Here is a 27,392-nt window from a genome sequence, read left to right on the forward strand (position 1 = left end):
TTGTATTCCGAACTAAACTATGTGCCTAACATTGTATTACGTGATCCCGCAAGGAAAATAAGAAAACGAATTGGAGAAAGATAATAACGAAAATCAGTGTTTCATGTGAAGTAATCAAAGTCATAAGGAATGTATGTGGGACATGACTCGAAATAAGTTATTATTTCTCCCTAGCTATTTAATAATAAGTAACTAAAAACAATAGCTATTGCTTTTTAGGATGAACTGCTATACTAGACTTTTTTTGTAGGATTACTACTATTATGCGACACTTAAGAATTTATAGTGATGCATTCATATAACGGCTATCGTATTATGATGATGAAAGTTTAATTTTTAGTTGATACTGTAGTTTTGTCCTCTACCATATTACTAAAACTTATTCACTGAAATAAACACTTGTCTCGAAACTAGTTCTGGCATAATAGATGCCCAGTTGTCCAGTGTACGGGAAAGTATTAATTTTTAATTTATATACAGCTGTAAGTGACTCGATAACCTCCTTTAAAAATACAGAAATTGTGAATGGAAATTTCTGTGATGTAAGCTATGAAAACTGATAAAAATGCCAAAATGTTGTAAACTTTTTGTAAACGGACCTTCAAACTAAGTGTCAACGGCCCATCTCTTTTGATATAGCAATGATACTGGTAATCCAAGAAAACAGTATAACTGTTACTGCTTAGTTTGTATATTGCTGTCACAAACGGTGTTGCGCATATTTGTAGCAAACCATCATCAGCGGTGTTACAGTGCAGAAATTATAGTAGACTCAACATCGTCACTGTATGCTGAACAAACATTATAATTTACTAAACGGAAATGAATGTAGAATCCATTTATATCTACGTGCATAAAAGGTTAAAATGTACACTTACAAGCAGATAAAGAAGTATTTAAATGATTTTATCGATTTTTATTGTATTGGCCTGCAGAACGAAAAAATTTGCATATTCCCTATCGTTGTACGGAACAGCCTTCTGAAGTAGCATATCTTAGGTCAGTAAAGTATTTTGTCTGCGAGAATCAGTAATAGGAATATGGTTTGTAAAATAGAAAACTGATCACAATACGGACTCCACTTCAGAGATCTATTAATTCTTACAGATACTGCCCAGCACATATCCTTCTTAGTAGTATTTGTGATTAATAATAAAAATAAGTTTATGATGCACTGTGATTCACAAAACCAAAATATCATCACCACCATCAGTGGTATGATAGCCTTTTTGTGAATTTTGGCCTTCCAGCACTCCTGGTTGCATTGAATATCTTCTTAATCAATGTGTCATTAGTTTTTAGTACACGTCCTGCTCATGCAAGCACTGCAACTGACATTGTCTTGCTCACTACATACATCATATAAGATTCAAAAATAATTTCCACTTAAGAGTTTGTTTCCATTTTTATGCCTTTATGCTATTTTTCTGGTGCAAATGTCTTACACAAGTTGCGTGTCAGACTTAAGGTAAGGAATTTCAAATTCCTGCGAATTACAAAAAAAATCGAAAACAATCTTACTAGTGACTGCTTCTACAAATCACCAGAATTGAAAATTCCTTTTATGTAGGCCTCAGTTTTCACATTATGTAGATGAGTGTAATGTAGCGAAAACTATTATAGTGCTCGTATAAATATTAAGCAAAGAGAAGTAGATAAACAACAGAAACAGGAAAGAACTTAATTGTATTACTTTCATCTATTTCCTTTTTAACTGCAAATATAGGTATATTTCATGTGATTGTTAATTACAGATACAATTAACCGTACCCGTTTTGGACAAGTAGTAATATCTGTTAATTTAGGTACTAACTCATTATCTCCTAAATGTCGAGCCTGGTGATGTAGTGATAAAGTGTGTGCCTGGAAATCGAAACGTTGCGTGTTCGAATCCGGGTCGGATTGTAACCTAGCCTTCACCTACCAGTGATGTGAAGATTCGCCAGAAAGGAGTCCAGATTAAATAATACGTCTCCTTTCCCTGGTAGCATTCTTGGGGTATATTAAGGACAGGCAATTCGCCGAAGTGGCATCAAATTGAAAGACACACCAAGGCGTTGTGCCACATGTATATATTATTATGTATCTCTGAAATAATTGGAATATATGTTACCACTTCCGGTAGGGTGCCGAATCTCACTGGCCTAACGTTTTAATTTATTACTTCTTTGCTACGAACTCTGGTTGTTCCAAATTTTGCAGGACAGCATGCACATGTACTAATGAATGTACTTGCAAAATTGTTTCACTGTACAACACATACCTCAAGAGACAGGACGTCTCTGACTATGTGCCAATGTCCGAGTGAGAGTCTGGCCCGTCTCAAAATCGTTATACGTATTTTGTATATCATGGTTGAAATACCTATTTAAAAATTAATAGACTCATTTCCAACGTTGGATAGAACGGCGTCGTACCTGGGCCGACAATGACGTAAGAACTATCATAGACCTGTATCCTACTGTCCTTCAACCCATTCAGGTAACTAGGAGTGAGGGCAAGAGGTTGCTGTAAAAATCGCCAGACGCAGTCCTCGCTTCAGTGTATACAGAACAAAGCTCTGAGAAAAGTGAGACACGTAGACGAATGATAAAATCCCCAACATTATCGACGCTTCGAATCGAACACGTTTCATTCGCAGTGAAATGTGGACACGAGCCTGCATCTATATCTGCATCCCGTAAGCCAGCTAACGAATGTGGCGGATGGTACTTTGTGTAGCATTGAGACAGCTCAGTGAGAGTTCCAATGTCTTTCATTTTAGCTTCTTAGGCTTTTTCCGGGTACAGGTAGATAGGAGCAATATGTCTTTTAACTATACTACGGTTAAACACTCGGAATTTTAACGATAAAACACGCTGCGATCTACAACGCTTCTCTTGTAGCATTTGCTACTTGAGTTGGATGAGCTCTTCTCCGTGTCACATTCGCACGTACTGAACGAACCTGTGACGAAATGCTCTGCTCTTCTTTACATTTCTATTTTTTCTGTCAGTTTCATCTGGTGAGAGTCGCGTGTGAGCAATACCCATCTCTAGGTTTAACGAAAGTTTTGTAATCTATGTCTTTCGTGCGTAGACAACAATTCCTGACAACTTTTCTAACGAATTTCAGTCTGGTCTTTACTTTTACGAAGTCATCATATTTTAAATAGTTCCATAGGAATGTCGTTGTCTTTGTTGTGATTTTTAGTCCGAAGATTAGTTCGACGCAGCTCTCCACACTTGTCTGTCCTGTGCGAACTTTTTCACTTCCGAATACCTACTGCAACCTACATAGATTTGAACTTTCTTACTGTGTTCATCCCCTCACCTCCCTCTGCAATTTTTACCTCCCCTTTCACAAGCTGCGACATTGTCGCGAATAAAACAGTGACCCGTATATACAATAAGTTTCCTTTAATTTACGTCTATGGTCACAAACGTTTTGTTAACAGATTACCGGTTTCGATCTATAATGACCATCATCAGATCTGCAGCAAAAAATGGGAAACAAACATAAATACACTCGCAGATTGTCTACAGCTTAAAAACAATAAATAGGCCATAATGAAAAGTACTACTGACATATATATGCGTGTGTGCGCTTGAAGTACGAAGAGGCATACCTGTTTTACAAAATCAAATTCATAGTGGCATCATCAAATGTTAAATGCAAAGTCAGCACAAGCATCGTCAAATATGAGTAAATAACATCATGTGCACGAGTCATGTTGTCAGCAGCACTACTATTCAAAACAAGCTGCCGTACTTTTCATTATGGTCTGTTTATTGTTTTTAAGCTGTAGACAATCTGCGAGTGTCTTTATGTTCTTTTCCCATTTTTTGCTGCAGATCTGATGATGGTCATTATAGACCGAAACCGATAATCTATTAACAAAAAGTTTGTGACCATAGACGTAAATTAAAGGAAACTTATTTTACCTCAACATTTCCCTCGGTTACCAGACTAATGAATGATTAATGTCTCAGAATATGTTCTATCAACTGATCCTTTCCTTCAGTCAAATGTGCCAAAAATATCTATTTTCCCCAAACTGATTCAATGACTCCTCATTAGTTACTCGGTCTACCGTTTAATCTTCAGCATTACCACACCACATTTCAGAAACTTATGTTCTCTTTTTATCTGAGCTGCTTATCAACCATGTTTTCAGACGAATTCATTCAGGAGAGTTTTCCTAATACTTAAACTTATTTTAGATATTAACCTTTTTTTTTCAGAAATGTTTTTCTTGCTATAGCAAGTCTACATTTTATAACCTGCCTGCTGCGGTCATTATCAATTATTTCGCTGCACAAATAGCAAAACTCATCTGCTACTTTTAGTATCTCTTTTCTTAATCTAATTTCAGTAGCATCGCCTGACTTAACGCGACTACATTCCATTACCCTTGTTTTACTTTTCTTGCCGTCCGTCTTTTAACCTTTTAACGCCTTTGAAGGCATCAGCCAGTCCGTCCAACTGTTCTTCGAAGTTCTTTGCTGTGGCTGACAGAATTACAATGTCACCAGCAAACTTTGAGATTGTCCATACTCGCAAATGCGAATACATTTCATGTATGTTAAGATTTTTATTTCTTTTCCCTGAACTTTAATTAGCTTTGCAGATTTCTTTTTGGTCTTCTTTATTGTTTGCTTAATGTACAGATCGTGTAACATTGGGGTTAGGCTACAGCCCTGACAGCCTTAAAGAAGGAGATGGCACAATGGTTCACACACTGGACTTGCATCCGTAAGGGCGATTTTTCAAATGCCCGTCCACCCATCCAGATTTAGGTTTCCTGTGATTTCCCTAAATCGCTCCATGCAAGTGCCAGGATGGTTCCTTTGAAAAGTGCATGGCCGATTTCTTCTCCGTCCTTTCGTAATCTGAGCTTGGGCTCCATTTCTAATGACTTCGCTTTCGACGGCACGTTAAACCCTAGTCTCCCTCCCTCCTTCCTAACAGCCTTGATTAGCCTTGTAATGAAGCCTAGTGTACGGCGCACAACAGAAATCTGGCGACTCAAGCTGTGGGCGTTGGCGAGTTGGGAGCGGTCGAGGCGAGGGGCCGTAAGCTCCAGCAGAGCTTTCCTCCAGCCACGGCCGGCTCTCTCTCCAGCTGGACCGGGACCGGACGCTGCCTTGGCCGTGACCTCCAGCCGGGACACAACGGACCGCGTCCACAGCGGACTGCCTCACGCCTTCCCCACAGACACTACGCTGCTTCTCTGGCTTTCTCAATCTGCATTACGAACGCGATGCCGTAGAATTTAGCAGTTTACAACTCGGGAAATCTTAGGCGCTTCAACAGTTCACGAGAACATTGCCTGAACAGATGACAGGGCATTGCCTTGTTAACTGTTTGAGTACAACAAAATGAAAACAAATATAATTTTGAAAAGTAACCTTTATTACCATGTTAAGCAACAAATGCAAGAAGAAATTGGCTGTTGTAAACCCTGAATTGTTTTAAGGAAGTGGTTTCACTTTGGGACATAGTTTTAAAATTTTTCACAATATTAACCTTTTCTTATCACTGTGAGAACGAATACGAGAAGAAACTCGCAAAAAAATAAACATTCAATTATTTTAAGAAAGTGGATTCACTTTATAACCACTATGAACACTGCTTTCAACTACCCGTCATTTCATGTGATATATTTGAAAACAAATCCGCATTGTTCCTAGACACAGTCCCATATCTCGAAACGCCCATGAACTCATAATGCCTAAAACAAATTATAGTTCTAAATAACAAGCAATAAAAGACATAAAATTTAATAAAATTTATATCAAAATTACATAATCCACAGTGCATTCATTTCGAAACCACTCATAAAAGCAGTAGCAGAAACTCAAATTTACGTGGCACAACTTTACATATACTTACTTTCACTGTTAATCATATCACCAACATGATTATAAAAAAGACGCATGTCCCAATCGCCTACAGCCACACAGCACAATCTCCCGGTCGACTGTTGCTTAGATTGCTATAAGCGACTACTATAATGCACAACATTCGTAGAAGTTCCACACTGTACCAGTAGATATCTCTGTGTTGCAACGGCATCGGTGATTGCTTCTAAAGGCAGTGGTACCTTTAAAAAGTTAATAATATGTTGGTTTCAGGCAGAAGTCACTGAAACTCAAATGGTTAAACTTTCCTGCGGACATAATATCAATGGAAAAAGGAATATAGGAACTCACCCCATTTCCGTACTACGGAGGGAAGAGTACATGTAGCGATTTCTACTGTACTTAGTCTGTAATCTTCGGTAATCTGGGAGGGAATATCTGTGCAAACTGGTGTCTTGTGTAACGTGGTTTAGAATGGCCGCTGTTAAAAACACACAATATTCGTTTTCTGTGGGCGAAAATACTTGAAAAGCACTTACTTTGCCGGCCGCGGTGGTCTCGCGGTTCTAGGCGCGCAGTCCGGAACCGCGCGACTGCTACGGTCGCAGGTTCGAATCCTGCCTCGGGCATGGATGTGTGTGACGTCCTTAGGTTAGTTAGGTTTAAGTAGTTCTCAGTTCTAGGGGACTGATGACCACAGCTGTTAAGTCCCAGAGTGCTCAGAGCCAGCCAGCACTTATATTCACCGTCGGAAGTGTAGTTAATGGAACGATCGTTACGGGTGACTGAGGCGTGACACAGTAGTGCCGCATGTTTGGGACAGAAAAATGTGAGGCCCGTGTCAGGAGAGCCGTAGGCGACTATCTGCACTCAATGACGAACTTGCAGAAATGATGAAGGAAGCACTTAGAGGGAACAGGTTATTTACACTCATCGAGTTATCGGACCATTTAGACATCCACCTACATGAGCAAGAAATGCTATAGGGCGACAGGAAGCTATAATCTGCCTCTATAGAGAAAGAAAAATAGAAAAAAATTAAATAAGTGCAGTGTTCGTCATATCTTTAAATTTAAGGTGAAAGGATTCCTTACGCTAGAGTATTAATTTTTTACAGCGGTTTCTCTAATAATTTATTTTAGGTTAATATCGAACATATCTACTACCATGAAATCTCTTGTTTAACGTAAGTTTTTCGTCATTTGAAACATAAATCATTTTGGATCATCTATAGTTCGCACTATAACGCTATAATAGCTCGAATAGAACAGTCATTGGATCTGCTGTATGAAGTATGATGATTATGTTCTTATTTTGTGACGTGTTTGCAATTAATCGTACCCACTTCATGTCTATCATCATATTACTAAGGTATTATTGGTCTCCTTAGCCCTTTTCTTCTTAGCTTGCGTCTGACACCCTATGCTCTTTCTGCTCCTGAACTTGTTACGTTGTGTGTATGCTTTACCCTTCGAGTCCAAACCCAGAAACTACTGTTATCATCTAGACGCAAGCTATCACGCTTTCGGAGTCCCCTTCTTGCTGACCAGTATTGGTTGACTGTAATCTTGTCTTAGTGCTATGGATTGCAATTCGCAACTCAGCTATCTCTTTCTTGGCAACTGCTAAATCACCTCGAGGTTTGGAGGTTAGTTGCTACTTTTAACATTATTAGCAGTGCTATTGACAATCAGTGTGACTCCAAAAATGAACAGTGCTGTTTTTCGTGCTTGAAAGTTGAGCAAAAAATGTCATTCATGAAAAAAGTAGGAATTCATTGTACTGGTTTTCATACCTGGAATAGATTCCACATAAATATTTACTGAAACTAATAAATTTTCCATGAATTATACTTATTGAAACCATTCACATTACATTATCACAAGTCCCATCTTGAGAAAAGTTTTAACTCTTGCAACCAGAGATGCTCGGGCAACAAAAATTCTTTACTTATTCACTTACGACAAGAACATCAGTAACATCGTCTTAGTGTGCCATTCGGCTTATATTTGCTATATTATGATAGGTGGCACTACTAGCGGCGTTGTTTTTGTGCATTTTAGTGCCTCGGACCGTCAGTTTTCGACTGTAGAATACTGTAAACCCGAATAATTTTTTTCAAGTTCTTAGACGCGATTACTTAAATATTTGTCGTAATCAGTTACAACGTTTTCAGATATTGGTTAAAATTGGTTTGTAGATTTCTAAACCCTTTAGTGACATTTCGTTTTTACCTATATAGATCTTTCACGTCCATATAAATACAACGGATTAGTGCAATAACAGAAAGCTAGTTGTGGAATGCTTCGTATAAAAGCACAGATCACTCATTCAACACCATCCCGAGGGTGTCCTGGATTCTTCCACCATCAGCTTTAATGAAATGTCTAGTTCGTGATTATATTACACTTTAGTCTAGTACTGATATACAAAAGGCGAATTTGGCACGGAAGTCTGCCCTTATTCTGTTCCCTGACTAGCCGTCCGGTGCCCGACCAAGAAACGCACTGTCACTTCCTGTATGGTAACGGTCTCAGTGCCGCGGTTGAGCCAGGGAAGGTTATGCGTCTGTGTGAACTGGGACAGTGCAGACATTGCGTTATAGTATTCTAAAGAAGCCGAACTCAGTTTCTGTATCAGTATCATGTTTTTAATTCTAACGGCTTCTACATGCCTCTTGAAGAGAATGTTTCAATGGTTCCTTTCCTAAGGCCACGATTAGTTCTTCTAACTTTTCTCGTCTGACTACATTAGTGATACGAATAACCGAAAATAAATATAATTCGCCTTCTATAAAGAACACACTGGTCGTTTTCGAGCACTGTACACAGTTCAGAATTGGTATCAGGTGGTCACTGTTGACGTTAAGTCATGGCAGTGAAGTGGTATGTGGTAGTGGTTGCGTAGGATCTGTCCAGTAAGATGAGTAGCAAAAAGGAGCTACCGTCTTTGGACGTCCCCACGACCACACCGTGAAATAACTTGCCCCACTTGTCGATGTATCTACACTGTCTGTCCAACGTGTTTGCGGGGTATGGTGTAAGAGACGCAGCCATGTAGATGGCGTAAGAACAATTATCGCAAAAAAGATCGAAGCGGATAGGGACCGTAGACAAGTTTCTTGCTTTGTCAATGACAATCGGTTTCAAATCCGACAAGAATTCCTGCTGTCACTAAGCGCAGGTCTATCTGAACCAGTTTCCGTGCGAAAACTGCGAAGGAAACTGTACGCAATGGACAATATGAGTCGGGTACCTCCCAAAAGAGCGTTGCTCACAGTGGTACAAAAAACTGCACGTTTTCAGTGGGTTCGATAATAGATGTTAACAAATTTATCTTCTTCATCTACATCTACATCTACATTGATACTCCGCAAGCCACCCAACGGTGTGTGGCGGAGGGCACTTTACGTGCCACTGTCATTACCTCCCTTTCCTGTTCCAGTCGCGTATGGTTCGCGGGAAGAACGACTGTCTGAAAGCCTCCGTGCGCCTTCTTGCTATTGCAAGCAAGCCTTTTATGTCTTCTCTTATTTTGCTCCCCAAATAGCAGAACTCGCCTACTACTTTCAGTATGTAACTTCCTGATTTAATTACCTCTGCGGCACCTGATTTTATTCGACTACATTCCTTACTCTGGCCTTACTTTCGTCGATGCTTGTCTTATAATCTTCTTTCACGGCACTGTCCGTTGCATTCAACCGCTCTTCCATGTCGTTTGCCATCTCTGATCAATTTTCAAAGTCATCGGCAAACCCTAAATTTGTATTTCTGCTCCTTGGACTTTAACTTCTTTTCCTTATATATCTTTGGTTTGCTTTACGGCTTGTTCAACGTAAAGATTGAATGCCATGGGGAATAAACTACAATCTCGTCTAACTCCCTTTTCAACCAACTTTTTTCCTTTATTTTCCTTCGACTTTTATAGCAACCTTTAGGTTTCTGTAGAGGTTGTAGGTGGGATTCGCTCTCTCTGTTTTACCCTTGCTATGTTCACAATATAAATGAATTAACGCTGACACGAGCTACGGAAGTACACTACTGGCCATTAAAATTGCTACACCAAGAAGAAATGCAGATGAAAAACGGGTATTCATTGGACAAATATATTATACTAGAACTGACATGTGATTACATTTTCACGCAATTTGGGAGCATAGATCCTGAGAAATCAGTACCCAGAACAACCACCTCTGGCCGTAATAACGGCCTTGATTCGTCTGGGCATTGAGTCAAACAGAGGTTGGATGGCGCGTACAGGTACAGCTGCCCATGCAGCTTCAACGCGATACCACAGTTCTTCGAGAGTAGTGACTGGCGTATTGTGACGAGCCAGTTGCTCGGCTACTATTGACCAGACGTTTACAATTGGTGAGAGATCTGGAGAATGTGCGGGCCAGGGCAGCTGTCGAACATTTTCTGTATCCAGAAAGGCTCGTACAGGACCTGCAACACGCGGTCGTGCATTATCCTGCTGAAATGTGGGGTTTCGCAGGGATCGAATTAAGGGTAGAGCCACGGGTCGTAACACATCTGAAATGTAACGTCCACTGTTCAAAGTGCCGTCAATGCGAACAAGAGGTGACCGGTACGTGTAACCAGCGACACCCCATACCATCACGCCCGGTAATACGCCAGTATCGCGATGACGAATACACGCTTCCAATGTGCGTTCACCGCGATGTCGCCCAACACGGATGTGACCATCATGATGCTGTAAACAGAACCTGGATTCATCCGAAAAAATGACGTTTTGCCATTGGTGCACCCGGGTTCGTCGTTGAGTACACTATCGCAGGCGCTCCTGTCTATGATGCAACGTTAATGGTAACTGCAGCCATGGTCTCCGAGCTGATAGTCCATGCTGATGCAAACGTCGTCGAATTGTTCGTGCAGATGGTTGTTGTTTTGCAAACGTCCCCATCTGTTGACTCAGGTATCGAGTCGTGGCAGCACGATCCATTACATCCATGCGGATAAGATGCCTGTCATCTCGACTGCTAGTGATACGAGGCCGTTGGGATCCAGCACGGCGTTCCGTATTACCCTCCTGAACTCACCGATTCAATATTCTGCTAACAGTCATTGGATCTCGACCAACGCGAGCATCAATGTCGCGATAGGATAAACCGCAATCGCGATGGGCTACAATCCGACGTTTATCAAAGTACGAAACGTGATGGTACGCATTTCTCCTCCTTACAGGAGGCATCACAACAACGTTTCACCAGGCAACGCCGGTCAACTGCTGTTTGTGTATGAGAAATCGGTTGGAAACTTCCCTAATGTCAACACGTTGCAGGTGTCGCCACCGGCGCCAACCTTGTGTGAATCCTCTGAAAAGTTAATGATTTGCATATCACAGCATCTTCTTGCTGTCGGTTAAATTTCGCGTCTGTAGCACGTCATCTTCGTGGTGTAGCAATTTTAATGCCCAGTAGTGTATCATGCTGTTGGGGTTGGAAGAATATTTTGTTTCGTCTACATCGAGGCCGCTGTAAATGAAAAGCTGACGCAGTTGGCCAGGAAATCGAGTGCAGATAATTTTGGGGTGATTATTCCTGTTTAGTCTGAAGCAAAGTAAGAAAACCGATGTAGAGCTAAATGTAAGTGTTCAAACGGGGACTAGAACACCGTTTATTACTGCATTACCTCATTCTACTACTGTTGCGAATACCTTGCTGAAGTCTGTGGCAGAACAGAAAGCGAGCGCCCGAGGCGATCAGGAGTTGCCCGGCTGGGTAGGCAATCTTTCGAGGACACGAAGGTCGGCGCAGCGTCCAGGACGTCCCGGCGGTAGAAAGTGGCCGAGGAGGAGTCCAGTCCTTCCACATGGAGCGCACACGCGCTCACGCACGCGGCACGCACCGCTGACACACATGCGTGCAGGATCGCGGCCGGTCCTTGTCTGGCGGCCTTCCGGCGCCTGGCGACGTCGAACTCCCGACGCCGTTTCACGGTCAGCTGCCAAGGACTCCCGCACGAGTCTCGGCCGTATAATGCCACAACCCTTTTTCGATATGGACTGACACAGTTTAACACAGTAATAACTTACTGAGCAAGCAGTAAAGGAAACGAAAGAAAAGTTCGGAGTAGGTATTAAAATCGATGAAGAAGAAATAAAAACTTTGAGGTTCGCCGATGACATTGTAATTCTGTCAGAGACAGCAAAGGACTTGCAAGAGCAGTTGAACGGAATGGACAGTGTCTTGAAAGGAGGGTATAAGATGAACATCAACAAAAGTGAAAGAAGGATAATGGAATGTAGTCGAATTAAGTCGGGTGATACTGCGGGAATTAGCTTAGTAAATGAGACACTTAAAGTAGTAAAGGAGTTTTGCTATTTGGGGAGCAAAATATATGATGATGGTCGAAGTAGAGAGGATATAAAATGTAGACTGGAAATGGCAAGGAAAGCGTTTCTGAAGAAGATAAATTTGTTAACATCGAGTATTGATTTAAGTCCCGGGTTCGATTCCCGGCGGGGTCAGGGATTTTCTCTGCCTCGTGATGGCTGGGTGTTGTGTGATGTCCTTAGGTTAGTTAGGTTTAAGTAGTTCTAAGTTCTAGGGGACTGATGACCATAGATGTTAAGTCCCATAGTGCTCAGAGCCATTTGAACCATTTTTTTAAATTGATTTAAGTGTCAGGAAGTCGTTTCTGAAAGTATTTGTATGGAGTGTAGCCATGTATGAAAGTGAAACATGGACGATAAATAGTTTAGACAAGAAGAGAATAGCAGCTTTCGAAATGTGGTGCTACAGAAGAATGCTGAAGATTAGATGAGTAGATCACATAACTAATGAGGAGGTATTGAATAGAATTGGGGAGAAGAGGAGTTTGTGGCACAACTTGACTAGAAGAAGGGATCGGTTGGTAGGACACGCTCTGAGGCATCAAGGGATCACCAATTTAGTACTGGAGGGCAGCGTGGAGGGTAAAAATTGTAGAGGGAGACTAAGAGATGAATACACTAAGCAGATTCAGAAGGATGTAGGCTGCATTAGGTACTGGGAGATGAAGAGGCTTGCACAGGATAGAGTAGCATGGAGTGCTGCATCAAACCAGTCTCAAGACTGAAGAACACAACAACAACTTACTGTAGCGTAATTTGTCTGATGTGATAGAAGAAGAAACAGGAGTCGATTTAGAAGATATGGGGGATCCAGTATTAGAATCAGAATTTAAGAGAGCATTGGAAGACTTAAGATCAAATGAGGAAGAAGGGATAGATAAAATTCCATCAGAATTTCTAAAATCATTGGGGGAAGTGGCAACAAAACGACTATTCACGTTGGTGTGTAGAATGTACGAGTTAGGCGAAATACCATCTAACTTTAAGAAAAATATCATCCACATAATTCGGAAGACTGTAAGAGTTGACAAATGCGAGAATTATTGCACAAGTAGCTTAACAGCTCAAGCATCCAAATTGCTGACAAGGATAATATACAGAAGAATGGAAAAGAAAATTGAGGATATGTTAGCCGGCCGGTGTGGCCGAGCGGTGCTAGGCGCTACAGTCTGGAACCACGCGACCGCTACGGTCACAGGTTCGAATCCTGCCTCGGGCACTGATGTGTGTGATGTCCTTAGTTTAGTTAGGATTAAGTAGTTCTAAGTTCTAGGGGACTGACGACCTTAGGTCCCATAGTGCTCAGAGCCTTTTTTTTTTTTTTTTAGGATGTCTTAGATGACAACCAGTCTGGATTTAGGAAAGGTAAAGGCACCAGAGAGGCAATTTTGACGTTGTTGTTGATAATGGAGGCAAGACTAAAGAAAACTCAAGAGACGTTCATAGGATTTGTCGATCTGGAAAAAGCGAGCGACAGTGTGAAATGGTGCCAGATGTTAGAAATTATGAGAAAAGTAGGGGTAAGCTATGGGGAGAGACGGGTAATACATTATACATAGAAGAACCAAGAGGGTATAATTAGAGTGGACGACCAAGAACGAAGTGTTCGGGTCAAAAAGAGTGTAGGACAAGAATGAAGTCTTTCACCCCTACTGTTCAATCTGTACGTCGAAGAAGCGATGATGGAAATAAAAGACAGGTTTAGGAGTGGAATTAAAATTCAGGGTGAAAGGATATCAGTGATACGATTGGCTGATGACATTGCTATCCTTAGTGAAAGTGAGGAAGAATTACGTGATTTGCTGAATGGAATTAACAGTATAATGGGTGAAGAATATGGACTGAGAATAAATCGAAGAAAGACGAAAGTAATGGGAAGGAGCAGAAATAAGAACAGTGAGAAACTTAACATCAGGAATTCTGCTACCTAGCTAGCAAAATAACAAACAATGGACGCAACAACTTGGGCATCAAAAGCAGATTAACACTGGACAAAAAGGGCATTCCTGATCAAGAGAAGTCTGCTACTATCAAACATAGGCCATAATTTGAGAGAGAAATTTCCGAGAATATACGTTTGGAACACAGGCTTGTGTGGCTATGAAATATGGACTGTGGGAAAATCGGAACAGAAGAGAATCAAATCATTTGAAATGTGCTGTTACAGACGAATGTTGAAAATGAGTAGACTGATAAGATAAGGAATGAGAAGGTTCTGCGCAGAATCGGAGAGGTCATCCAAATGAGTGCTAAAAGAAACTCGTTACACTTCGGTTACACGATAAATCAGTCTCCTCTAAAAGCTGTAAATTCAACTAAATACCTACGTATTATAATTACGAACAACCTAAATTGGAAGGAACACACAGAAAATGTTGTGAGGAAGGCTAACCAGATACTGCGATTTGTGAGGACACTTAGAAAATGTAACAGACCTACTAAGGAGACTGCCTACACTACACTTGTCCTTCCTCTTTTAGAATACAGCTGCGCGGTGTGGAATCCTTACCAAATAGGACAGACGGAGTACATCGAAAAGTTGAGAGAAAGGCAGGACGTTTTGTATTATCGCGATATGCGGGAGAGAGTGTCACAGAAACGATACAGGATTTGGGCTGGACATAATTAAAAGAAAAGCGTTCTTCGTTGCGACGGAATCTTCTCACGAAATTCCAATCACCAACTTTCTCCTCCGAATGCGAAAATATTTTGTTGACACCGATCTATGTGGAGAGGAATGATCACCACGATAAAAATAAGGGAAATCAGAGCTCGTACGGAAAGATACAGGTGTTCATTCTTTCCGCGAGCTATATGAGATTGAAATAATAGAGAATTGTCAAGGTGGTTCAATGACCCCTCTGCCAGGCACTTAAATGTGATTTGCAGAGTACCCATGTAGATGTAGCTGTAGGAATGGAACATGTGGAAAACACTGACAAGGAAGGAGAGGGTGGTAGGACATTTGTTGAGACATCAGTGAATGACTTCCATGGTACTAGAGGGAGCTGTAGAGGGCAGAAACTATAGATGAAGACAGAGATTGGAATACATCCAGCAAATAATTGAGGATGTAGGGTTGCAAGTGCTACTATGAGATGAAGAGGTTGGCACAGGAGAGGATTTCGTGGCGGTATGCATCAAACCAGTCAGAAGAGTGTTAATTGAAAACAAAAATCGTAATCTTTGTTTATCTTTCGTAATAAAAATTTTTTATTGACGTCACCTAAAGAGCGAAATACATCTTAGTTAACCACAAGTCTCCCCAGGGAGACGTAAATCGAAAATTGTGTAACGCATGTCTGCGAGTGGATCACCATTGTTTTTAGACAAGTTGGACGGTCCGCGTCGATACACCAACAAATCGGGAAACATTCACTGTGTGGTCACGGTAGCGCCCAAGCTCGACAGAGTCTTTCTGCAACGCCTCCACGTCGACCCATCATACGGCGGAGATTCCTTACAAACGAGTGGCACACACATACCACTTCGCTGCTGTGACTTAACGCCAGTCCCTGTGAGTTGCATTACTTCACCACGTTTCTCAAAAATGTTCAAATGTGTGTGAAACCTTATGGGACTTAACTGCTAAGGTCACCAGTCCCTAAGCTTACAGACTACTTAACCTAAATTATCCTAAGGACAAACACACACACCCATGCCCGAGGGAGGACTCGGACCCCCGCCGGTACCAGCCACACAGTCCATGACTGCAGCGCCCAGACCGCTCGTCTAATCCCGCGCGGCTACCAGGTTGCTGTTATTGGCTTTAGCACGCCTGACAGAGCGGTCTTTAGTGACATTCTCTAAAATATTCACAACTGCTCAATCAAGAAGCAGAAAATACTAACATTGTTTTAATATTAGGACACACTTAATGAGGCTTTAATTAGGTGCCTTGGTATACGTAGCCTAGAACAGCGACTGAAATTTTCCCGTGTTTGTCGCTTTGTTCTAATAATGTAGTTATCATTCGTAAAGTGATCATGATGCTACATGCCTTGTATTTAACATGTTACAATTTTTCGACAATCGTGTAAGGTACAACCATTTTCCATTTGTGTGTTAATGTTACATCACTATCCTTGTAAATGTCACAGAAGAAATTTATTTTCTTGAATTTTTTTGTTATCTTCGTCGCGCCACTTGTTATAACCACGTCTTGAATATAACGTTCAGTTCTAACACCTTTGAACATGTTATGTGCCACGTGCAGTATATAACGTTTTTATACAGTCACGTCTACATGAAACGTCATGAAACGTTTCAAGGTTGACAGTTTGTCTCGCCATATCCGCAAAGTAATGCCTTAAACGCACAGTTGTTAATTTGTAAGTTTCAGTGGAGTAATGTCATTGTTTCTTTCTACAATGTCGACTGACTTATTGTGGATGAGTTGTCGTGCAGGAGTTCATAAAATATGCAAACATGGCGCAGTATTGCTGAAAAGAACAACTTCAATCGCTGGTTCATTGAAACACTATTGTATATTCTTTGTGAAACAGTAAACAGGGATTTTCACGCGAACAGTATTGATTGGAATGTCACATACGATCAAATTACTGTTACAAAAATAAAATACTCCACCTTGAACTGATAAAGATGTAACAAACATACCTGAAATAAGAACTGCCTTACCCGTCTGTGAGCCGCATTATAGCCGGGCTCGGCGACCCTGTCCTCCAGTGTGACATTGCAGTACTGCCGTACCCCTGATTCATTCTCTGGCTAATTCATAACTTGACGGTAGCTCCTGAGGCATTATTGGTCAGCCCACAGCTTTCCTGGACGCTAATTTCTGCATTAAAGAGTGTAGTCGTTATTCATGCCTCGAAGATCACCTGGCTTTTTCCTCACGATTGAGAGTGGGCTGTGCTTGAGTCTTTTCACCAAGAAAAATCTAGTGGTGTTATAGATCATCAAATTCAGTTGAGTCGCTGGTGCAATCAAGTAGCTCTAAACTAGTGTACTAGTGTCCAGACGGCACAAGTATTTCTCACAGTGCATTTATCTTAATGGACGAGATTCAGTCGAAACCTATAGCCAATAATGCGAGAATATTTGAAAGAAGAAACTTATAGTTGCGCTATTCTGCAAAATTCGCTTGAGATGCAGTGTACTGATAGATGTCTAAAATAACATAATGTATTCCAAATTTAAACTACTTGTAACGTCTGTGCTCTTCTGTTTTCCACGTGCAATGAAATGAAAATTAGAAAAGTCCCTGAGATTTAATAAATAGCTTATATTTGAATAATGCCACAAAGTCTTTATATTAAAGTGTGTTAAGGGTAATGGATATAATGTTTTACTGTGAGAAATGAGGAATATCTTTTGCCATAACGTTGCCAGAAATACGTTGTGGTAAACACTTCTGTAGGCAGTATTGCGGACTGCTTGCTAACGCATGGTCGAACTAACGAGAGGATGACAAGATCACGCTTTTTAAACTTAGAGCAGGTATTATAACAAATGTCCCAAAATGTAACGAGAAGAATTTTACCGAGAATTACACCAAAACGTTTTCGTCGCTCCGAAACAACTATGAAAAAGACTAAAACTTGAATTCATCAGAGAATAATGAAACTCTCACAGCTAAATGAGTACACTGAGGCCCAATGTTTCTAGGCATTCCACATATCTCGCGCAAATCTGTTGTGTCAGCTTAGAACGACCATGTTATTGGGGCATCTTTAGTTATTGCACATTCGATTAAAAAAATTCCCCTGCCCCCGGGGCATCTTTGATTATTATCCATTTTTTTCTTCACCACACCATACATATTCAGGTTTGGTTTGTTCGAAACGTCACAGCGTCTTCAATCGCTCACAGTTTTCACACTGCGGTGAGCTACTGTTTTGAGACGTCTCTGTTGTGGTTAAGTTAGTCTTGCCTGGTTCACTGCGAATATACTTGCAACACCTATCTTATGAAATAATGAGCTGGCGCCAGTGACAGACGACACGAGTCTCAGAGTGTAAAATTTATGATCAAAAGAAGAAAAGTCCTCAATATGAATGTATTGCACTCAAACAGGACAGCTGATCGATAATTCTCAAGAAGTTAAATAACTTATCTTATAACGAATCATTCTACAAATTAAGAAAAGTTTGCTTCTTGATGTTTGTATCCCTATCAGCACTTAAGAAATAATGTCCATTAAAAATTAACATTTATTCATACAATAAGTAAGAGTTGTTATCCCTTAACAGTCATCAGCTTACTGAAGTAATTTATTACAAAGGGGTAACAGATGAACAGCAGATGAATAGCACAGGTAGAAAAGATGCATATTTTCTTTGTGTTGTAAAGTGAGCTGACCCAGCAGTTAACAAACTGGACTGGCATTCTGTGGAACAGGGTTCAACACGGCCGAGTTCGTTTCCCCCTTTACCCGTTCTGAGTTTGAGCATCGTCTTTAACAGACTGTTCGTTGGTTCGGCATTAATCCTCAACTTCATTCGTTCCTTTTGCTTCTCTCTTATGGAAGAAGCTCATCTGGAGCCTTTTCCAGTTCAAACGTTACATTAATGACAGTCTTCTGAAAAATTTTATCACATTTGTATCTACGTCGGGTCTAGTGGGCTAGTGGCAAAACGCGTAGCTGGAAGCCGGAAGGTCGGACCACGGAAGTTTTCAGTCAGCCTTTGATCTAGCCTTCATCTCTCAACGGTGTGAGAAGTCCCCAGGAATGACTCAAGGTTCGGATAACTGCAGGTTCCCTTTTACCAGAATCACTAAGGATGATTAGGGACACGTAAGTCGCCGGAGATGTGGCCTATTGCAAGACTTGCACGCGGCAATTGAGAGACATGAAATCTGCGTCTGCATCTCCGAAGTAATATGTTTCTTGACGATTGTTCCTCACGAGGGAACACGACGATGGACTGATGAATGGCTGAAAGAATGACAGAATTAATCATTAGTGCTTCCGTGGATCATATCTGGCAGTGACGTGTCCACTGGTTTTACCGTCTAGTTCTACAGACATTACGCGAGAATGGGAAAAGCAAGGTATAGGCGCAACTGTTGATAAGCGAGAAAGCAGCATAATGTTATTTGTTATCATAGTAATTCATGTTGCCTAACATTTACATTTACTCGAAACTTACAAAGTTAAGTTACAGAGCAAGTTGTTAGATAGAGCCCAAGAAAATGTATGCAGGTTTTCTCTGATGACAACTTCAGCATACAACTGATACATGGGCAGAAATTAACGAAACAGTTACTGAGAATTTAAGCAGAACTTCCAGTTGTTTACGTGTTTCAAGGGGCAGCGCATGGATTACCACAGGAGAAAATACTGTCAAAACAAATAACTAGTGTAATTACGAGAAAGAATTAGTAATAACTTGTAAAAATTTTCGATCAAAAATTGATGAAAAATATAAAGCGAAGACTTTTTCTCAGGACGACGGTTCAATCCCGCGTCCGGCCATCCTGATTTAGGTTTTCCGTGATTTCCCTAAATCACTCCAGGCAAATGCCGGGATGGTTCCTCTGAAAGGGCACGGCCGACTTCCTTCGCCATCCTTCCCTAATCCGATGAGACCGATGACCACGCTGTCTGGTCTCCTTCCCCAAAACAACCAACCAACTTTTTCTCAGACAGATTTCTAAGTGCGTAGGTATCAGACTATAAAACGAAGGTTCAGGATTCAGATCCTCGATCTATCTCTAGAGGAAAGGAGGCGTTCTTTTCGTGAATCGCTACTGAGGAAATTTAGAGAACCAGCATTTGAGGCTGAGTGCAGTACAATTTTACTGCCATCAACTTACATTTCGCGGAAAGACCACAAAGATAAGATAAGACAGATTAGGGCTCGTACAGAGGCATATAGGCAGTCATTTTTCCCTCGTTCTGTTCGGAAGTGGAACAGGGAGAGAACATGCTAGCTGTGGTACGAGGTACCCTCCGCCACGCACCGTACGGTGGATTGCGGAGTATGTATGTAGATGTAGATGTAGGTATCCTTGAAAATTTTTGGCATCCATCTCCTCTTTCACTTCCGACCACAATTTATGTGGAAAATGGAAACCTGTGCTGAGTGTCGGTGTCCACTTTAAATAACTGGCAGGAAAGTGAAGCATAGCATGTGCAATAGGACGATACGTAGTAAAACACTGTGGTCTTCTCACCACCCTTCAGGCTGAGAACAGCATTAGTTTTTTAGGAGAGCCAGAAAACCTCGAAAGGTGCAGCCTGAGACAGCACGTACCTGTTGTGAGGTGACGGGTTCCGGGTACGTGGCGCGGCTGCAGGGAAGTTCTGGTAGGCGCGGTGGGCGATGCGTCGCGGTCGGCGTGCCGGCGTCTTCTGAGCTGGCGGCGCGGCCGCTTCCAGGTCAGCGAGCAAGTCGGCCGGAGCCGCCGGCCGGATTCGCTTTCCGACACCTGCCGTGCCGTGCCGTGCTGGGAACTCTCGAACCTTCCCTCCGGCTCCCCGACGGCTGCCGCGTGTGCCATGCCGTCTCACAGAAGTCTCACAAAGTTACAATGCGCGTAGGACGCTCAGTCAATTGTAACACTCTGTGATGAAACCAGTACTAAGCTAAGACGACAGGACTGAAAGGTTCAAATGGTTCTAAGCACTATGGGTCTTAACAGCTGAGGTCATCAGTCCTCCAAACTTAGAACTACTTAAACCTAACTAACCTAAGTACACAGACATCCGTGTCCGAGGCAGGATTCGAACCTGCGGCCGTAGCAGGCGCGTGGTTCCGGACTGCAGTGCCTAGAACCGCTCGGTCACCGCGGCCAGCGACTGAAAGGTGGAAGGAATACAGAAAAGAGGGGAAGGGGTACCTATATAAGGGAAACAAGTATTATAGATTTTTTTTTTTTTTTTTACATTTCATTCTCTATTCAAATTTGTAGACCGGGCTTGTCTCAGATCCGGCCCATTGAAGAGTAGCAGTTATTTTCAGCCACTTACCAGACGTGATCGTAGTGAGACATCGTGGGATCCTAATTGAGAAAAAATGAGAGGGGTTTACCAAGCGGCATTTACCGGGTGATCAAGAAGTCTGTATACATTTGAAAACTGAATAAATTACGGAATAATGTAGATAGAGAGGTACAAATTGACACACATGCTTGGAATGACATGGGGTTCTATTAGAACCAAAAAAATACAAAGTTCAAAAAATGTCCGACAGGTGGCGCTTCATCTGATCAGAATAGCGATAATTAGCATAATAAAGTAAGACAAAGCAAAGATGATGTTCTTTACAGTAAATGCTCAATATTTGCACCATCATTCCTCAACAATAGCTGTAGTCGAAGAATAATGTTGTGAACAACACTGTAAAGCATGTCCGGAGTTATGGTGAGGCACTGGCGACGGATGTTGACTTTCAGCATCCCTAGAGACGTCGGTCGATCACGATACACTTGCGACTTCAGGTAACCCAAAAGCCAATAATGGCACGGACTGAGGTCTGAGGACATGGAAGGCCAAGCATGACGAAAGTGGCAGCTGAGTACACGATCATCACCAAACGACGCGCGCGTCTTGCAATACTTTGTTTTTTCTTTTTTTTTCTTTGGTTCTAATAAAACCCAATGTCCTTCCAAGCATGTGTGTCAATTTTGACCTCTCTATCTACATTATTCTGCGGTTTATTAAGTTTTCAAATTTATACTGTCTTTTTGATCACACGTTATATAGGAAAACCTCCCAAGAAACTATGCTCTCCATTACCCCAAACAAAAATTAAAATTATGTGCCTATGTTTTATGTATGTATGTACGTTTAAAGCGTATGTATGTATGTATGTTGTGTATGTGCGTGTGTTGCGCTTGAAATTTGTAGAACTTTTTTATTACTTTTCGCTTTCTACCCAAGGTAAAGTGGTCAGTTCGATCAATGCCCCATTGAAGGCTCGGCGACCTTTCAGCCAAATACCAGGCCAGAGGGCCGAAGAAACCACAACTATGTGGAGTATCTGGGACAGGATTTCCTGTTCTTGAATGTGCCTTACACAAAGGGAAACCTCCCCAAATTCTTGGTTAAAAAAATGGCTCTGAGCTCTATGGGACTTAACTTCTGAGGTCGAGTCCCCTAGAACTTAGAACTACTTAAACCTAACTAACCTAAGGACATCACACACATCCATGCCCGAGCAGGATTCGAACCTGCGACCGTAGCGGTCGCACGGTTCCAGACTGTAGCGCCTAGAACCGCTCGGCCACACAGGCTGGCGAAATTCTTGGTCAGAACCGGAAGATGGTATTACTTATAATTTAATTCAGGAAAGGTATATGCCAGACAAAAAAATAGGGAGCCTAATGTAAGTATTTGGTCATGTGCATACCGACTAAACTACATCGTTTACTTGACATGTCATGTGTACGAGACCGGACTGATAATTACAGAAACGGAAGAGAAAGTAGATGAAGATGAGAAGCAAGGTATAATACTGGGAGTTGAATTTGACAGCACAATGAAAGCCGAAAAAAGGCTCCTGGAATAGGCGGCCCTTCCTCAGAATTATTGACGTCCTTGCGAAATGAATATTCCACCTGATATGCAGGATATATGAGACTGGCCAAATACCCTGAGACTTCATGTGGAATACAATTATTCCGATTCTAAAAAAGCGTGTGCGGTAAGTGTGAATATCATCGAATCATCGGTTTATTAAGTCACGGCTGCAATAACTAACATGAATTATTTACAGAAGAAAGGAAAAACTGGGAGCAGCCGTCCTTGGAATGTTCCATTTGGGTTCCAGAGAAATGTAGGGACACGGAAGGTAAATGCAGGCCCTACGGCTCATCTGAGACTGAAGAAAGACAAACCAGCTTTTATAGCGTTTGTAGATTTAATACACTCTTTGAGATTCTAAATGTATGGAGAATAAAATCCATGGAGCGAAAACTTATCTACAGCTTCAACCAAAACCAGGCTGTAGATATGAGAGTCCGACGACATGAAAAGGATGCAGTAGCTGAGAAAGGAGTAAGTAGCCTGTTTCCCGTGTTATTCAATCTGTACATTGTCAATCTGTACATTGAGAAACCGGTGAAGGAAATCAATGAGAAATTTTGAAAGGAAATTAAAATGCAGGGGGAATAAATATACGATTTGTTGATGTCATTGTTATTCTGGCTGACACGGTAAAGTACTTGGAAGATAATCTGAACGGAATGTATTATGCCTTAAAAAGAGATTATAAGATGATCGTCAACAAAAGTAAAACAACAATGTTGAAATACAGCCGATTTAAATCAGAGGTTGCTGAGGGAATTTGATTAGGAAATAAGACATTAAAAACTGTTGATCAGTTTTCTTATTTCGGCAGCCACATAAGGTAACCATGGAAGTATTAGAGAATATATAAAATGTAGTCTGGCAACAGCAAGAAAACCATTTCTGAAAAAGAGGAATTTGTTAATACGGAATACAAATTTAAATTTTAGTATGTCTTCTCTTAAGCTATTTTTGTGAAATTTTGCGTTGTGCGAGAGTGAAACTTAACGCAATTACCAGTTCGCCTCTTTGAAATGCGGTGTTACAGAATGCTGAAGGTGAGATAGGAATATCGAATTACTAATGAGGTATTGAATGAAAATTACAAAAAGAGAAATTTTTGGCTCAACTTGATGAAAACAAGGGAATGCCTGCTAGCGCACATCTAAGGCATCAAAGATGTAATTCTAATTGATGGTGGTGTTGAGGCAGTACAGTTGAGCCACCGTACAGTGCTTGTCGGAGGGTACCCTATATCACTATTGTCATTTCCTTTCCTGTTCCACTCGTAAATAGCGCGAGAGAAAAGCAACTGTGTGTCTGCCTCCATACGAAGCCTAATTTCTCTTACCTTATCGTCGTGGTCCTTACGCAAAATGTACTTTTTCGGCAGTAGAAACAGTCAGCTTCAAATACTGATTCTCTGAATTTTCTCAATGGTATTCCTTGAAAAGAACGTCACCTTCCCTCCAGGGATTCCCCTTTGAGTTCCCGAAGCATCTCCGTAATGTTTGCGTGAAGTTAGAACCTACCGGGAATAAATCTAGCAGCTCGCCTCTGAAATGCTTAGATGTCTTCCTTTAATCCGACCGGGTGGTGATCCCAAACACTCTAGTAGTACTCAAAAATGGGTCGCTATAGTATCCTAAATGCGGTCTGTTTTGCAGATGAATCCACTTTCCTAAAATTCTCCCTATAAACCGAAGTCAACCATTCATCTTCCTTACAGCTATCCTTACATGCTCGTTCCATTTCATATCGCTTTGCAACGTTAGGCCAAGACGCTGCAGTCATGGACTGTGCGGCTGATCCCGGCGGAGGTTCGAGTCCTCCCTCGGGCATGGGTGTGTGTATTTGTTCTTCGGATAATTTAGATTAAGTAGTGTGTAAGCTTAGGGACTGATGACCTTAGCAGTTAAGACCCATAAGATTTCATACACATTTGAACATTTGTTACGCCAAGATATTTAAACGACGTGAGTTTGTCAAGCAGCACGCTATCAACACTGTATTCGCATATTACAGTTTTGTTTTTCCTACTCATTTGCGTTAACTTACATTTTTCCACATTTAGAGCCAGCTGCCATTCATCACACCAACCAGATATTTTGTCTCAGGTAAGTCACCCTGTGTCCTCCTACAGTCATCCAACAACGTCAACTTCCCATACAACACAGCATCATCAGCAAACAGCCGCAGATTGCTGCCCACCTTGTCCGTCAAACCATGTATGTATACAGAAAATAACAGCGGTGCTATCACACTTCCCTGGAGCACTTCTTATGACGCCCTTTCCTCTAATGAGCACTCACCGGCGAGTACAACGTACTAGGTTCTGTTACGTGAGAACCTATCCGCGAACCTATTCCGTACGCTCATACATACGTTAACAGTCTGACGGAGGGGCACTGTGTCAAATGCTTTTCGGAAATCTAGGAATGTGGAATCTTCCTGTTGCCCTTCATCCATAGTTCGCAGGGTATCATGTGAGAAAGGGGCAAGCTGAGTTTCGCACGTGCGATGCTTTCTAAAACCGTGCTGATTCCGTTTAAAAATTGCCCATAACTCCTCTACATCCAACACATTGGAACTAAATGGTGTCATTTCCTTGTCCAAGTGGGATGCTAACAACTGCTTATTTGCTCTTTCTAGCAGAAATGCTCTCCTGTCCACCTTAATTGATTTATTAACTTTAGTAACCATAGACGGTATGATTCCTGTCTCTATATTGTCACCGTCGATAAGGTCAGGTCTGTCTGTCCTTACAAGGTTGTAGTGTAACGTGACATTTTGTTAGGAAATGCCATGGTACACTCTTAGGCTCTTCGAGAAATGTAAGATATTCACGTGAATATAGACAGAAAAACTATTATTTTAAGTTAAGTGAGCTAGAGTGGAGCAAAACACTGTAGCTAGGGTTCTGTCTATGCAGAGTCAAGAATATACGCGGGAGATGTCCCTGTCGTGGACACGAGTGGTGAATGGAAGTCGCCGCTTGATGTTGTGGGCATGTTGTTCCGTGTAGCCGCCGATAGAATGTGTTATTGTGGACCGCCAAGGAATAAGAGAATGCATTAGCAATGAACATTATGTAAATTGTATTGTATTGGATTTACTCTATTGTATATGGACCAGAGAGTAGGACGAACCTGGTGCTTTGACAATATATGATTGAAATGATAGAACTCTTGTTATGAATGCTTTCCGTTATTTGAAGCGAGAAATGAGCTCTTTTTCCAGCTAATTCATGCAAGCTTCGGGGAAGAGGATTCGAGCACGGTGAAGAAGGTTATTAGCAGGGAATAATGATGATGATGTTGGTTTGTGGGGCGCTCAACAACGTGGTCATCAGCGCCCGTAAAAGTTCCGAATCTTTCCATTTACAGTCTTGGCACTACCCGACTGATGATGAGATGATGACAACACAAACACCCAGTCCCTGGGCGGAGAAAATCCCCGACCCGGCCGGGAATCGAACCCGGGACCCCGTGGTCCAGAGGCAGCAACGCTAGCCACTTTTTTTAAAATTTTGTTCGATATATTTCGTTGCGTTTGGTCTGGGCGAAAGTCACAAGACATCCGTTCAAGTTGATCGTTGAATCCTTGACTCAGTTGTGGCTTTTTTTTTTCTAGGAAGCACGTAGCCCAAGCCACTAGCCGCTTGCTGGGGACACTGAGGCTGAATAGAGGGACCACCTCGACAAGATAAGTTTATAAGTGACCGTAGCATCCAGAAGATATTAGAAAACAATTCTAATCTAAAAAAAGTCGTGTGCTATTACAGAAGGACATCTAATTAACTTGCTGATTTCAGAAGCTCCTATTGCTTCTTTTCCGTATTTTTTTAGTTAAATTTATGTTTTAAAAAGTCCGCCTTTTTCCTTTCCTCTCATTTTCTATCCAAACATGACCTATGTATCATCTTCAGTACGTCTCCTTTTAGTCCTGAAAAATGTTATAGGAGACTTCTGTTTCGCACCAAACATTCAGAAAGTAAGCAGCGACAATAACGTAACGTCTCGATGAGTGTGGAAACTTAAATTTCCCTAAATGTCGTCTTTGTGTATGAAAACTTGCGATACCAAGTGAGACTGAAGTGAAAAAGTTGAAAAACAGTGTATGTAATTACACTTCGTAAAGGAGCACACCAACGTAAACAACACTATGAAAAATATAAAAATATCCACTATTGTTACTCTCAGGAAAAATTTTTTTTTCCTTCGATTGCTTTGCAGGTAACATACTGTTAAGCAATAAAACACATAACAGCAGTCCAGTTGATACTTTCCCATATTTAAAATTAATGCAGTTTCACGTGAGCAATCACAACAAAATAAAAATATACGTTGTATTTTTATGCCTAAAATAGAAAACCAACGAAAAATTTTGTTTAATATTTTACAGAAATATATCGAGATCCACTGAAGATGACACGTACATGTCAACGTATGTTTGGGTAAAAAAGAAACAGAAAGGAAATTTATTGAGTTTTGTAGAAAGAGTGGAGTTTTAAAAGCCTGTGTGTTATCTCTTCAGTACTCATTGCTTTCAAGCATAGACAGGAGAGTCGGTCCGTCAGCTCATCATGACATTGACACCTACATAGAATGACTTAGTATTGAGTCCCTGCAGAGATGCTGAAAGTCTGTAATGAAATGTTCTCAAGGACACTGCTGAGCTGTACTAGACATGGTCGTGAAATGCCCTTGCCTTCCTCCGAT

The 27,392-nt window shown here is 41.4% G+C and overlaps 1 protein-coding gene across 1 annotated transcript in view; it reads right to left on the reverse strand.

Annotated features, from left to right (window-relative positions):
* LOC124798544 (nucleolar protein dao-5-like) overlaps positions 1-20,485 on the reverse strand; it is a 71,376-nt gene extending 50,891 nt beyond the window's left edge. Inside the window, exon 1 of the mRNA XM_047261995.1 lies at positions 20,417-20,485. The gene's annotated coding sequence lies outside the window, so the exon portion shown is untranslated. The remainder of the gene's footprint in view (positions 1-20,416) is intronic.
* Between the last annotated feature and the right edge of the window lie 6,907 nt (positions 20,486-27,392).

This window comes from Schistocerca piceifrons, chromosome 5, assembly GCF_021461385.2.
Source record: "Schistocerca piceifrons isolate TAMUIC-IGC-003096 chromosome 5, iqSchPice1.1, whole genome shotgun sequence".
NCBI classification, from domain to species: domain Eukaryota; kingdom Metazoa; phylum Arthropoda; class Insecta; order Orthoptera; family Acrididae; genus Schistocerca; species Schistocerca piceifrons.